The sequence below is a fragment of the Pinus tabuliformis genome, chromosome X, assembly GCF_031772625.1.
Source record: "Pinus tabuliformis cultivar Carrire ecotype Pingquan chromosome X, CPIR1, whole genome shotgun sequence".
NCBI lineage: Eukaryota > Viridiplantae > Streptophyta > Pinopsida > Pinales > Pinaceae > Pinus > Pinus tabuliformis.
In genome coordinates, this window is record NC_142308.1 from 935146578 (window position 1) to 935161573 (window position 14996).

Here is a 14996-nt window from a genome sequence, read left to right on the forward strand (position 1 = left end):
GGTACATGGAAAAGCGTTGAAGCTATGGTTTCTAGAATATGGCTTGCCATTGAAGGCCATATGCAGAGGACTCCCTTCACTTTAGGTCTGGGGGAACCAAATATGTCAGGTAAGCCTATTCTTGAATATGATAGAATCTGCAAGCCAAGATATTTGCACTCTTTAAAACAACATAAACAATTCCATAATCCAGAAGATGCGAAACTTTGCAATGTCCTCAAGATCTTTGAGGCCTGAGTATTTGTAGGCCAAGAATTGTTGCACAGAATATATCAAAGAATAGACTCTGGGGATTTCGTAGGATCATCCACAGACAGTTGGATGGTTGAAAGGATGTGGAACATGCTCACAGAAATTGTGAATTTGCTTCTAGTGATGGACCCAGATGATTTCCTTTGCCTTAAACACCAGTTGGCAATTAGCAGCACTGGTACGCTTGCAGGCGCATATTGCCTTCGGTCTGCCTCCCTTAGAGACCTTACAAATGCATGCAAGGAACTAAGGCATCTGGTGCCCAAAGTCATGGGTGTTGATGCTGATCCAAAGGGTGGACCAAGGCTCCAGGAGGCACTTATGCATTTGTTTCATTCACATGGACTTCGCTCACATAACACTTCAGGTGCTTATCATGTTGCAATAATACATGTTCTGTTGGCCTTCCAGGCAATAGAAGCCGCGGTGAAAAGGCTTTTCTTCTCATATCAGCAGCTGGTAGTAACAGCCATGGGTAGCATTGAAATGAAGGGTCCATCATATCTAGGTGCTTGTGATGCCCTGCGTCAGATATATTTTGAACCACCTTATTTCCCTAGTGTGGATGGTGCAAAGACATTTTTGGGTTACTATTGGCACTAAAAGTCTACAACTATGGTGGATGGTACACTGGAAGATCTACAGACAAATCAAGTGAAGTTTATAAGACAAAGAACAATGCCTTCAGTTTTTGAAAGTATTACCCCAAATTCATACATACACTTCTTACATTGACAGTTTTGAATACTATACATAGAATTATATTGGATATAGGATTAGACTCATTTTTGTTCATCCCCATCAGTAGGAGCAATCAATAGAACAGTGCTAGAAATTTGAACAATTTCTTTTTTTCCCTCTCCAACATGGACATGATACTAAGGATTCATAGTGTGCAATTCCTCCTTCGTTAAATACTGTAAAAGATTGTCCAAAATTAAAATGGTAATTATCAAAATTATTAAATTTTACGAGTTGTTTCTTTTTTTAATTTTTTAATTCTTTACCTAAATTCTATGATGAGTTTAATGATATTTATATAATTCATTATAAATTTTAACATGAAATGTAGTTTAATGCTGTTATTTTTTTTTGTTTTTTAAAGATTTTTTAATTCAGTGTGTGAAACTAAGATAATTATAATTTTAAGTTGTTAAGTTTATTTAATGGAATGCATCATAATTTTTTTGATGCATTAATTTTTTTTGTATATTTAATCAGATTTTTTGTTTTTTAAGATTTTTTAATTCAGCATGTGAAATTGAGATAATTATAATTTTAAATTATTGAATTTATTTAATGGAATATATCATAAAAATTTTAATGTATTAAATCTATATCATATTTAAATATATAATTTAAATGATGGAACATTACAATTTCATTACGGGTCATACTAAATAATTATCTCTTTAAACTTGGCCTCAGAAAATATAATTCTTTTATTTGAATATTTTCTCCTTCAAAATTAATATGAGTGAACCAACTATCCAAGGGTCTTATTGGATCTTGTTTTGATTTATTGATTTAACGATATATAAGATATATCATTATACTATTGATGAGTCATCTTATACGGTGGCTTTATCCAATTTTCTCTTATTGACGAAGATAGTTATCTTATATATATATATATATATATATATATATATATATATATATATAATGTATATATCAATTTTTTTGGATATATTGACATCATACCGTTACGTTTTTTTCCTTTTTTCCCTACATTTGACATTTCTCTGCTACGTGTTTGTGTCATAATAAATTTGAGTGAGCAGTAAGGGGTGAATGAGACTATTCTAAAGGTTGTCTCTTGCTCATCATGTCTGCAGCGCTTTTGATGGTGGGTTTCTACTTTGACAGTGATTTTCTTCCTTTGCAGATTGTTCTTCAGAAACCAGTTTGATGCTTCTTTTCTATAAAGTGGACATACTTTGTAAGTCAAAACACCAAAACCATAATGAAATTTGTTCCTTCATACTTTGGTATAATTGTAATAAAATCCAATATGGCCTCTTCCCAACACTCACTTGGTATGGAAAATGGTTCTAGTAGACTTGGTCTCTTGATTATTCCTCTTTTGTATTCAAGCTACATTCCTACCATAAATATCCACTCATTTCCAAAGTTTTGAGAAAAAATATTACATAATGCATTTTGGATTGACTAATAACATATAATTAGTATAATTTTTTATCTCTACATTTATTTTACAAAGTACTCTGATACTTCTTTATACTCTACTTTAATTTTCTTGCACATGGCCTTGTGTTATTGCTTAGGATGTCATTTAATTTAACTTAATTTATGATTAAGGTATAAATTTTGCCTTTAGTTCTTCAACTCTAATTTGTTTTAGTGAGATTGTAAATTTTAGTCAAATTATTTATAGTATAGTATCATTTATAAAATATGTTGTTATTTAATCATATAAGTTTAAATTTAGAACATTGATAATGCATATTGCTTATAATCATTCTCACTCTTAATATCTATAATTTGGCTTAACACTTATCATTTTCTTGCAGATTGACACATGGTTCGCTCGCTTGTGCAGAGCCTAACCCCACGGTTTACAAAGAACAAAAACAATCATTGTAATTTTTCTTTCGTGGGTGACTGGCAACCTTTAGTGAATTGCCTTCACCTTTGCAATTTTTTTCCATATAGTTTAGATTGTTTTAATAATCAGTATTAGTAGGGAAATTACTTAGCCTTTACTTTAAAATTTTTACATTTCACACATAGCTTAATTAAGGGGAAAAGTAAGTGGCCATAATCCACAAATTTTTTCAATTTGTTTTGCTATTTTACCCAAGTCACATAGCATAATTAGCAAAGGAGTAAGTGGCCCATAATTCACTCATATTTTTTACTAACCAAAGCATTTTTACTTCATTAGCATTGGGACTAGGAACTGGTGTTATTAAAGAAAGGGAGTAGCCCCTGCTTCCCTTGCGTCTTTTAGACGATCCCGGGCTTGCATCTGAAATCTTTCTCAAAGCACCCAGTTTTTCATCTCCCTTTTTAGGCTCACATAGTGTAATAGGAAGGAAGTAAGTGGCCCATCAACCACACATTATTTTATTTGCAGGTAAGGAACAAACATAATTTAGTGTAAGTAGACGAATTTGAAAAGGATCATCGAATATCCACATGACTACAAACTTTGTATGTTCACTCTATCACTTACACACACATTTCACTACACACACTAAGCTACTCTAAACTTTGAACAAAGGGAATCAAGTGTAAAAACCTTTTGTACTTAGTTTATTTAAGCTTAATTTTTCACACCATAAGTGAAGGAAGACATGTAAAAGCAATCATAACTTGAACAAACTAAATTTCCCCACATGGGCCACAAAATAATTTATAGTTTAGGTTAGGACTGTTGGGGGTAGGCATCCAATAAGCCGCCATGGTCATGCTACATTTTGAAACATAGAAGTTGTCTTTTAGGGTGCTTGAAATCCTTCAATCAGTACACGGAAAAGACAACCCAGGCAGCACAGAGACCCGATTCAGAGGGGGTTCGGCTTAGGCTCAGTGCGTGCGGTCCTATATGGGGCTACCCAACCTGTATAGTGCTCGGTACTGATAACCGATTACCAAGAAGCTAAAGACTCGACTGCCTCCGTGAGACGAAGGTATCCTATTGGCCAAATTTTAGGGCATCTTTCCCTATAGGTGGAGGTGTGGGAAGCACTGAAGCCTCATTCAATACCTTGGTTGATTATTTTCGTTGCTGGAAGCGTCACCAGTTCTTTCGGGACGTAGCCCCAGTACTCGTCAATTTTTGGCTGTTGGAAGCGTCAGCAGTTCTTTCGGGACGTAGCCCTAGTACCCGTCATTTTTTGGCTGCTGGAAGCGTCACCAGTTCTTTCGGGACGTAGCCCCAGTACCCGTCACAAAAGATATCTCCGCAAGGCCCAGTTACTTATAGAATGGAAAGGACGAATAGGTCTTCATAGGACATTTTATCATATGCAAAACAAACTAAAATATTTTCCTTGTTTGATTGATCACATAGCTTAACTTAAAGGGAAAGTAACACTTTATTTTTCATTTTGCTTTATGTATGTAATTTATTTTTATACACATTCCTCTCCTCACCACAAAAGTGACACACATTCCATTTAAGAATACATAAATACTTTAGTTTTTCATATTAAGAATAACAAGACAATTCTACACAAAACATTCCAATTCTTGTTTCACCTGAATATACATTAAAATAAATTCTACAAATAAAAATTGAAATGAAACATTTTTTTAATTGATTTAAAATGGATTATTGGATAGTTTGTTATTTATTTTGATATTTTTTGGGTAGAAAAATTGGAGGAATTATCTTTTGTGACATATTTTATGATATGTCTTAATTTTGAGATTTAGAATTTAAAGCCCTCTAAAGTTATTTTGGGATATGAAATGAGTGAAAACTTTGTGAGCATAGCTCTCTGCCTCTTGATGTCATTTTACACACCAATTCTAGCTTTCAAACAATGTGAAAATCACCTTAATCAAATTTCATATGCAGAAGCTATGCCTCCCACAAGTTCAGCTAACTTGTTCACACGGTGGTACCAAGTGGATGCTGCATCAACGCCATTACTTAGATATGTGGAGTTAGTCACGTGTGGACATTCAAGAAGATCCTAAAAGGTCCAAAACCTTAACACTAATAGTGGCTTGAAAAATGTGAAAACCCTAAACCTTAAATAGTTTCCAAGCTATGTTAAACACTACGTCACTAGGAAGAGAAGGGGTTCCATCTTTTTAGGATTGTATTAAAACATAGTTGAGCACAACATCTAGGAGTGGGATTTGAGATCAAAACAAAGGAGAAAGATAATTTGCAACAACCATATAGACAACAATGTCATAGGCAACTCGATAGTCAATACCCCTTTCTTTGTATTTGTATTTCCATAATTAAATAAAAAAGAGTAGAGTATAAGCCTCACCTTCTAATTAGGTTTTCTCTTTTATGATACCCCCTGAGTTATATCTTGTATTAAATTATATGAATTTTATATTCATTTACATTTTTTTCTTTTATGGGTTTCAATATTTATATGTATTTAACACTAACGAAGTGTTGAGACATGTTAAAACCCTGATCTGAAATCATTATCAAGCTATGTTAAACACCAGGTCACTAGAAAGAGGGGGTTCCATGTTTTTAGCATTGTATTGTCTCGTGGTAGAGTAGAGAATTTAAGAGTTAGATTTAAGAGCATAACATAAGAACCATTTAGAATACAATGTCAAAAAAAAATCTGTAATAAATACTTGTTTTTTTTGTATGTAAAATTTCATAATTAAATAAAAGATAATAGAATATAAGTCTGCTTTTTAATTATATTTCTCTGATATCATATTTTCTAAATTACATCTTTTATTAAATCATATAACTAATATTTCCATTTACTTATTTTTTTTTTAATTATTTTCAAATATTTGAATAATAAAATAATAAACAAAATTAAAATTCAACAAATAAATTAAATAATAAAAATTCAAAAATGACAATGTAGGCTATAATAAATTACTTCGGGTGAATATCTACAATAATTTATATATTGTTTCACAATAACTTAAACTGAATAGATGACGAAAATCGGCGCTCTGCAACTAGGGTTCTGGAACGCCTCTACAACAGCGCAACCTGGTCTTATCGCTGCCTCTTCTCAACGTCTTTACACCACTCCGTGACAACAGCCTGCTGCTATTCTCTGCACCACAACGGCTTCCCCCAAGGGGGGTTTCAATGCCTGCCCCCTTTTCTGAAAGCGATACTCAAGAGATGAATACGAACGAGCCTCCGGGGCATGAACTGGATAAAACGGACAACAGGGACCCTCGGATGCAGGAAACGACAAAAGATTCCTCTGAGCAGCCTGACAGAAACAATGAAGAGCAAGAAGGAAAGTCCAAGCAACATGAAAAGCCAAAGTTTACCTCATCGACATGTAGACCCGTAGCTGCTGAAAGACCCAAAATAGAACTTCCCAGCCACAGAATCAATGGTCGGATCCAATACATGAAGGACCATGCACTCATTGGAAAATTCATTGGATTCTGGCCAACGGAAAAAGCCTTGCAAGGATGGATCTCAACCAAATGGAAACCCAAAGGATAGGTTACCTTGCAGCTAGGCCCAAAAGGGTTTTTCACGGCGATTTTTATCTGCATCGAAGATCAAAATAGGGTAATGGATGAAGGTCCCTACTTCTTCAACTCTGCTGGTCTGTATTTAAGAGCATGGAGAGAGAGATTCAACCCCGACAAGGAGGATCTCAGCTGGGGGCCAGTATGGATCAGGCTGTATTCGCTCCCAACGGAATACTGGGATGAAGAATCTCTCAGAGACATAGGGAAGGGGCTAGGAGAGTTCGTCAAAATTGCTGAAGAAACGAAGATGAGTAGATACACCTCCTACGCACGCATCTGTGTCTTCATGCGCCTGGACCAAGCCCTTCCGGAATTGGTAAGTCTCTTCCATGATGACTATGAATGGATTCAACCCTTAGATTTTGAACATGTTCCCTTTCGCTGTCGCAAGTGCCATGCCCTTGGGCATCTGTTTAGGGACTGCCCTCTCAATGCGAAACCCCAAGACTCTGATCCCTCAGGCAAGGCGGACCATGAAGGCTTCACTAAGGTTGCAAGCCGTAAAAGATTGCACAAAAAACCTTCCTCTGGGAAAAAACCCCAGCAGGATGCTGCCTCCATCCCTTCCACGAGCAACAGCTTCGAGGTCCTTGCAAAAACTTCAGAAGACCCACCCTTGAACTCTGCGCCATTCCCTCTGCCGATCATCCCATCCCCCCTGATCCCTCCTTCAGCCTCCTCTCCCAATCCCATGTCTCCAAAATTCCTCAGTGGGACTCCCAAAGTTTCTCCAAAAAACCCTAATTGGAAGTCCAATGAAATGGATGTTGACGGTCCCCATAGCCAAACCATGCACTTAGCTCTCATCACAGAGGAAAGCAGTCAAGCGCAACACATGGATGAAGAACCGGAAAGCATAGATTTGGGTGGTCTAGACATTTTTGAGCTAGAACAAGTATGCAGACAGAAGGAATATGATAAGATCTAGGCGCATCAGCTCAGTACTCTGGAAGTTATAATATCCAGAGCCTATCAGCAACAGCAACTGGGAATACAGCCGGGAAGTCAATGGGATGACTGCCTCCTTCCGAAAGACTCCAAAAAACGCGGAAGAAAGACAGATCTCCAACGAACTATTGCCATAGGGAAAATCCTGGTTGACTCAGGCATATACGCTAAATTGACAAAGTATTACAAGCCCACCACTAACAGTGAATCATGAAGCTCACTTCATGGAACATAAGAGGGCTCAATAGCCCTGGGAAACTCAGAATGATTAAAAATATGATAAAGCAGGAATAGCCCCAGATATTCTTTCTGCAGGAAACAAAATGCAACAGCAACACTCTGGGAAACATCCTTTCAAAAGCTTGGCCAAGTTGTCAGGTGCATCTGGAGGCTTGGTAATTGCCTAGAATACACAAGCAATAACGCTTTCAAACTTCCATGCCTCCCATCACATTATACAGGCAACGTTCCATATAATTGGCACCAACATTCATGGTCATATCACAAATGTTTATTTTCCACAGGAAGTAGCCAACAAAATCACTCTTCTAGACACCATAGAAGCACTTAACTTCAATAGAGATCATCCTCTATGGATCACTGGAGGAGACTTCAATATGATCACCAAGTTAGAGGAAAAGAAGGGAGGTCGAGCCAGGATGGAACAGGAAAATGACCACTTCAAAGATTTTATCCACAACAATATGCTAATAGATATGCAAACCTCCAATGGAATGCACACATGGAGCAATCGCCGGGCGGGGCGGCAACAAATTGCTTCAAAACTTGATAGATTCCTCATCTCGGACAATGCAGTGCATCTAGGCGGCGACCTCCCAGCATCTATACTTCCATACTCTAGATCCGACCATTGGCCTATCTCTCTACAATGGCAATGGCCAGGAGACTCGACCAGACGTCCATTCAGATTTGAAGCTTTTTGGCTCTCGCATCCCACCTTTAACGACTTCATCAGATCCAATTGGAACAACTTCCCTGCGCCAGAAGGATAAAAAATGTTCCTTTTCGTGCTAATGGCGGAAGGGCTGGGTCGTCATATCAAGCAAGCCCTGCTATCCCAGCATCTCAAAGGAAGTTCCGTTCACAATTCTCCAGCCACTACTGACCAACAATTCGTTGATGACAACATGCTTTTCGGGTACCCTTCTGTCCAGGAAGCCTCCATATTTAAATCCCTCCTGAAGGACTTCTCTGAAGGACTTAAAAAACGAGGGGTATTATTAGACTCGAGAAGCCTCAACTTATGCTTTTACACTTAAAAGTTACCTTTCTCAATGACTCATTATCATCTTTAACCACATACCTTGAGATCTGGTAAAGGACTCTCCATAATCTACTTAATTAAAAAAGAGGGGTGTTATTAGGCTAAATAAGCCTCTAACTTATTCTTCTAATAAAGCAAAGATGCGGGGTGCATCAGCTTATGTTAAGTTGGTTCATTGTTTAATATTAAGTATGTAAGCTAGGGTGAGCAATGATATTATGGGGACGACTAACTTAAATTCTTTTTTTTGCTGAAGCAAGATTCGTACCTTCTATTCATTAGAAACAAATTACATATAATACAACTACCCAAAGAGACCTGAGGGACATAGAGTCAACTATCCACTCAAGGCTTGGGTACCAAGCCAAAAGCTTAACATCCGGGCCACGGGCCCACAAGTTTAACTGCGAGACCTTCAAAATACAAACAAAAGCCTAAACCGGCCAATCTGTTTGCAAAGATCTGATGGATGAGACGCAAATCAGAGCCAAAAAAGGCATATTCTTGGATTCCAAAAACGGACCTGATGAAATAATAGAAACCATACTAAACGGATTTCGAGTCTGAATGGTGGAATAAACTTCGCGCATGTGAATCTCCCGAAATCCACCAATTCCAACCTCAAGGCTCAACATGCACGGAAGATAACAGTGAATCCGGACCCGAATTCAAAATAACCCAAAATTGCCACCCGTCCCTGGTAGCCCGCGAGATCTCCCGCAATTCAGTCCCTGGCAGAGTCCATTTCATACGAACAATCTTGACCGTTGATCCACACAGAGAGATCCAATGGTAGAGCATAATATCGCACCGAACAAGCTGACCAGACGTTAGTGTGCGATGGAGGGTGGTTTTCCAAACCCTCTCTCTACCACGTGTAGGATGTTGGATGGGATTGCTGCAAAATCGCTAAAACCGTTTCCCACTTAAGAGCGGTGCGAACATCCAAAAACCGCCAAGGAAGCGGTTTTACTCTATGAGGCCCAAAAATGTAAAGATTTCGGTTGCTGGTAAAACAAGGATTCCTTCCATGCCTGCTCAACTTTCTTGCCTGAACCTGGATCCCAGAAAAGAAGAGAGGCTCTCCATTAATTAAGGAACTATGGTATCCACTGCGCTCACGCCAATGAACAGTGATGTTCATCTCACTAACTTCAGGTATTTTAGCAGCCAGCCTATGATTTCCATAGAAACAACTATTGTATTTTATTGAGTTCTTCTTGTAGTTCATGATCCTCCAGGTCCATCTCATTTTGGGTCATTTCCTGATCCATCTCCAGTTCTTCATCACTCATTATGGCTTCCTTTTGATAATCGATGTCTTGTGTGTTTTCCCGGTTTTCTTCAGATTCCTTGTCCGCAGGACTTCCTTCCATTGCTTGATCTTCTTTTGAGATCTCTTCATCTTCCTCAAGCACTTGGAATTTGTTCTGACTGATTTGTTGACCTTCATCTTGATGTTGTTTTGGTCCTATTTTTCCACCCTTTCCAAGATTCACCACTTTCTGAAAGCTGTATGTTTCCTTTATTGTGTTGTTTTTGCTCTTGCTTACTACTTTACTGAGCAGACAATCTCTGAAAAGGTGTCCATGTTCATGACATCTGCCACATCTGTCCATGTTTGCACCCGTTCTTCATCAAAAACTTCCAAGATCACCTCATCCGGTATAGCTCTTGATAAATCCATTTCCCCACATATTCTGGCAAAGGAAGTATATTTTTCTTTTCTTGTGGCTTCAGAAGCTTTAACAAAATGACTTAATTTATTGCCGATAGTAGCTAACGATTCATTTTGCCAGTAATCAAGAGGTAGAGAATAGAGCCTTACCCAGACCGGTACTGAAGTAAAAGTTTCACGTTCTAGAACAAAATTCATCATCCATGGCCGCATGTAGAGTCTAGTTGCTGCATAGAAGTAAGGTCCTCCTTCAAAAACTCTTTGATCAATATATATGCAAATCAATGCCACCCTTTATTCTTCAAGGATGATGGTTATAGGCTTTGGCTTTTTAGCTAGAGGAACTAGATTGCAAAATGAGGTGTGGTTTGGTGAGTCTTGTCTTTTTGAGCTAGTTGATCCTATTCTTTCCTAGTCGAGTCCCTATCCTATTCTATGACATTACTAAGTCACCACCACCGTGTATTTTTTTCTCAAAGAAGATTTAATAGAGGGGATTTCCTCTTGTCTTAATTCACAATTTTTTTTAGTGGTTTTACTCTTGATATTGGGGGGTTTGTTGGGGAGAGGTTTTATGTCTCTCCCTTTCATCCCTATTTGAAGGGACCCATTAGCACACCATCTTATGTGTCAGTGTTAGGTAGTTCCCTTTGACCCATTCCAGCTCAGCAACTCATCACAAGTTGCCCCTCGACAATAACATGGTGGCCCCACCTCCAGAAAGAATTCATATGTCATACATGGTTAGTCTAAACTTGTCAGAGATATTTAAGCTTATTAATGACCCAATTTCTTATGATCTTACTTATCGTACAATGTCATCTAAGATCCCCTCAATATTACTTAATCCCAAAGTGGTTTACGTGAAAAGTATAAAATATTTACTTAAAAATGAGACTTCCATGCTTAGTACACTATGCATTGATCAAGACCATAATATTTACTCAAACTAAATTATTTTCAATGCAATTTGTACATGTATTTTAAGAATGAATAAGTGGGGGAAGATTAACGAGTTGGAAGCTGAAGACCCGGAAGATATGATACAATTTTCAGCAGAAGACTTAACATGGACAGAGATTGAGGGGGACCAAGTTGCGTTGATTCCATATTGTCGACTTGATGATTTCATAAGTGGAGAGGAATCAAATGAAAGTGCACCCACTCAATTTCTTCTTAAGAAACATCAAAATAGAGGAATAGAGGATATCACACACACCAATTACTCACCATACCTGGAGTACAGTGTGTGAGTCTCTATATGCTTTTTCAAGATACGTATAATTTTTTCAATATGCATAAATATTATATCTAATTTGTAGTAACTTTTTTACGTACAGTTATTGGTGTTCATATGGTCCACAGTCAACAAGGAGAATTAGGAGTGCATCATCAGATCCAAAGACAAACCGCAATCGACATGAAAGTCTTAAAGTTGGTTGCCAATGTCACTTCTTTTTGTGACGACTTCAAATGAGACCAGATGATGCTGTAATAATATATACTGCATGTAGACATATTGATAAATCCAATGTTATTTGTCATGGGACAGATGCAATCGGTAGGTCCATGAGATTCAAATATGCACCACATTTAAGTTGGGATATGCGATCTAGTGTCCAACATTTCGTTAAAAGAGGTTTTAATGTTACAATGATATGGGACAAGTTCATCTCTGATGTGAAGGATGGATCTGGTGAGTTATACACAGGGATACCTCGAGATACATACATGACAAAAAAAGATATAAGTAACATTTACAATGATATCATAAGGCTAGAGTATGCTAAAGATCAAAGTGATCCAAAGAGTGTAGAGTGCTGGTATAAGGAAAACCCAGAGAGTTTTTTCTTCTACCAAAAACAAGATCTTGTTGAAAATATCCCTTTTATCATAGGCATACAAACAAAGTGGATGTGTTCAATGATGCTGAAATACTCTCACAATAATATTATCTCAATGGATTGAACCTTTAGTACAAATAAGTACGAGGTGAGTACATATTTATCCTAAATCCGATTCATTTACTTAACCTCATATTAATGCATGTATCTTATATAAATATAATTATGCACATTTTTTGTAATGCAGTATCAACTTTACACCTTAATGGTTTTCGACGAACATCACAATGGGGTTCCAATAGCTTGGGTGATATCATCACGCAATACTATATCTGATCTTTCTAAATGGATGTTGGCCTTACTTGCAATTGGAAACAAAGAGCGACCAGATTGGCATGTTCTTGCCTTCATCACAGATGATGCTACTACTGAAATTGAAGCATTGAAGTGATGTGTTTATTATTTTTATAAGAGGCATAAAAAATATTGTTAATGTATAATCTCTCTAAAAATTATGTTATTACAGGTCTTCAATCAAGTGCAAAGTATTATTATGTGTGTGGCATGTTCGTCGTGCATGGTTGAAAAATGTTGGAAACAAGGTCCAAGGGAGGGAAAACCAAATACGCATTTTTCGTGGTTTAGGAGAAATCATGCACATGTGTAAAGATGATGAATCTGTGAGAAAGAAAGTTGAAAGCTTATTTGAAGAATTCAGTGAACAAAAAAGATTTTTGGAATATTTTAGAAATACTTGGTTAGCCAACAACAAAATATGTAAGCTTCTTATTGGTGGTTTTAATGACTCTATTTTTAATGTCATATTTATACTTATTAATATATAACTAATAAATTTCTTTCTACAGATATGTGGGCAAAAACATACAAAAATTTTCCACATTCAAATCAAGATACGGACAATGCCATTGAATCTTACCATCGGTATATCAAGGAAATGTACCTATGTGAGAAGAACAATGCATGCCATAGAAGGGTTGATTGGTTAATCTATGTTTTGTTGACAAAGGTTGTATTATATTACAATCATATGCACTGTTTAAAAGAAGCTGGTTTTGTACGACCCAAAAAAATACAGGAACAATTGAATTCATCCAAGTGTAGAGCTAAGAAAATCCCAAATGAAGATTGTGTGCCTAATGAAAAGAGTAATGACTATTGGGTTCGTAGCCAAAATAAGGATACTCGTGACATTTGGTACAATGTCATATATAAGGGTTCTAATCTACACTTCGGCAATTGCAATTGGGCCCTAAATGGAAATATTTGTAAACATGTATTGAAAGTTGAGATGTTAGTGAGTAACACTATTTTGGGTGAAAATGTAGCACTTGGTGTCACTGATCCCAGGACAGAAAGGCCTAGAATTTTATTTGATTTGAATGAAACACCTATATTGGGCCCAGAAATCCAAACAGAGCTTTCGCCATGCTTTGATTCTCCTCCCAATCTGAATTATCATAATGAAACAAGCATTGATAATTTAGAGAATTTCTCATACAATGTTGAATCGACCAATGTACGACAAGATAGTGCATTCTCTGAACATGATGAGATGAAACGTGTTAACTCATCAATTCTTGAGAAATTGAGATCCATAATACCTACAAATTTGGAACAGGCATATGCATTGAACAACTTGGTAGACAAAGCATGTCAAGAATACAACAAAATGTTTTTCAATACTATAACTCCATCCAAGATCACTACCAAGAGAAAACATAGTTTCTTGAGTCCAGTAAATAAAAAGAGGCGATGTGGTCACAAGTCAAAATCAAGGACAGATAAACTACAATTTGAAAGGGTTAGACGAGTTCATGCAAGGAAAAAAAGAATGGATGAACAATTGGAGTCATCTTCTCAAAAACAAAGAAATGTGGACCACGCGCCTGAGATAATGCAAGATTCTATTATACCCAATATTGGTATGGAAATTTCATGCTATGCATTGTTTTACGTTAAATGCGATATATTAGCATGTTCAACACATTTGCATGACTATATGAACTATTTTTATTATTACAGCTGAGGGACCCACATTTCACAACATTCCAAATTGTCGAATTCGTTTATTTGATGAACATGCTATTGAAAAAAGATCTAGCATTGGGAACACTGCTTTAGCCATTAACACCCCAATATCCTCCCCAAGGGTGCTCCCCCCTATTGTTGAACCAATTAGGATGTATCATCGCCCACACCCACCACCTTTTTCCTCCATAAATTCTTCCATGCCTATAACCACCTCTGTAATACCTTCCCAATGCTCACCCCTACCCTTCAGTCATCCACCATTCTCATTTTTTCAATCGTCCACCCTTAACATTCCAATTTCCCCCCCTAGGTTAATCCCCCGGCCTACAGTGATTCCCACTATTGTACAACAGGTGGGGGTGTATCGTCGCCCACACCCACTACCTTTTCCCTATTTCACATCCACCATGCCTTTATCCAACACCCCTGAACCATGCCTATATCCGTCACCAAGTGCTCCGCCATCTACCCAGGAAGGGTTGTCTTCTCCATTGCCTCAAATCCTCACGGTGAGAATGAGTATTTGATCAAAATATCACCATGAATTAATGAAATTGATTATATGGCTTTCAATTTTTACAACTAATTGATTATTGTAATTTTTTGCAGAGATATCAATTTGGAAATCCACCTGGGAGTGCCAAGAGGGACGAGGGTGACTTATAGACCCATACTTTAGATCGATCATGATGTTGTTTTTCCATTATGTCATTTATGGGCATGAGATTCCATTATTTATGTTGGAAATGAA

At 37.2% G+C, this 14996-nt stretch overlaps 1 pseudogene; it reads left to right on the forward strand.

Annotated features, from left to right (window-relative positions):
* Positions 1–333: 333 nt before the first annotated feature.
* Positions 334–855, forward strand: LOC149142753 (nematode resistance protein-like HSPRO2 pseudogene; annotated as a pseudogene).
* The last annotated feature ends 14141 nt before the right edge of the window (positions 856–14996 follow it).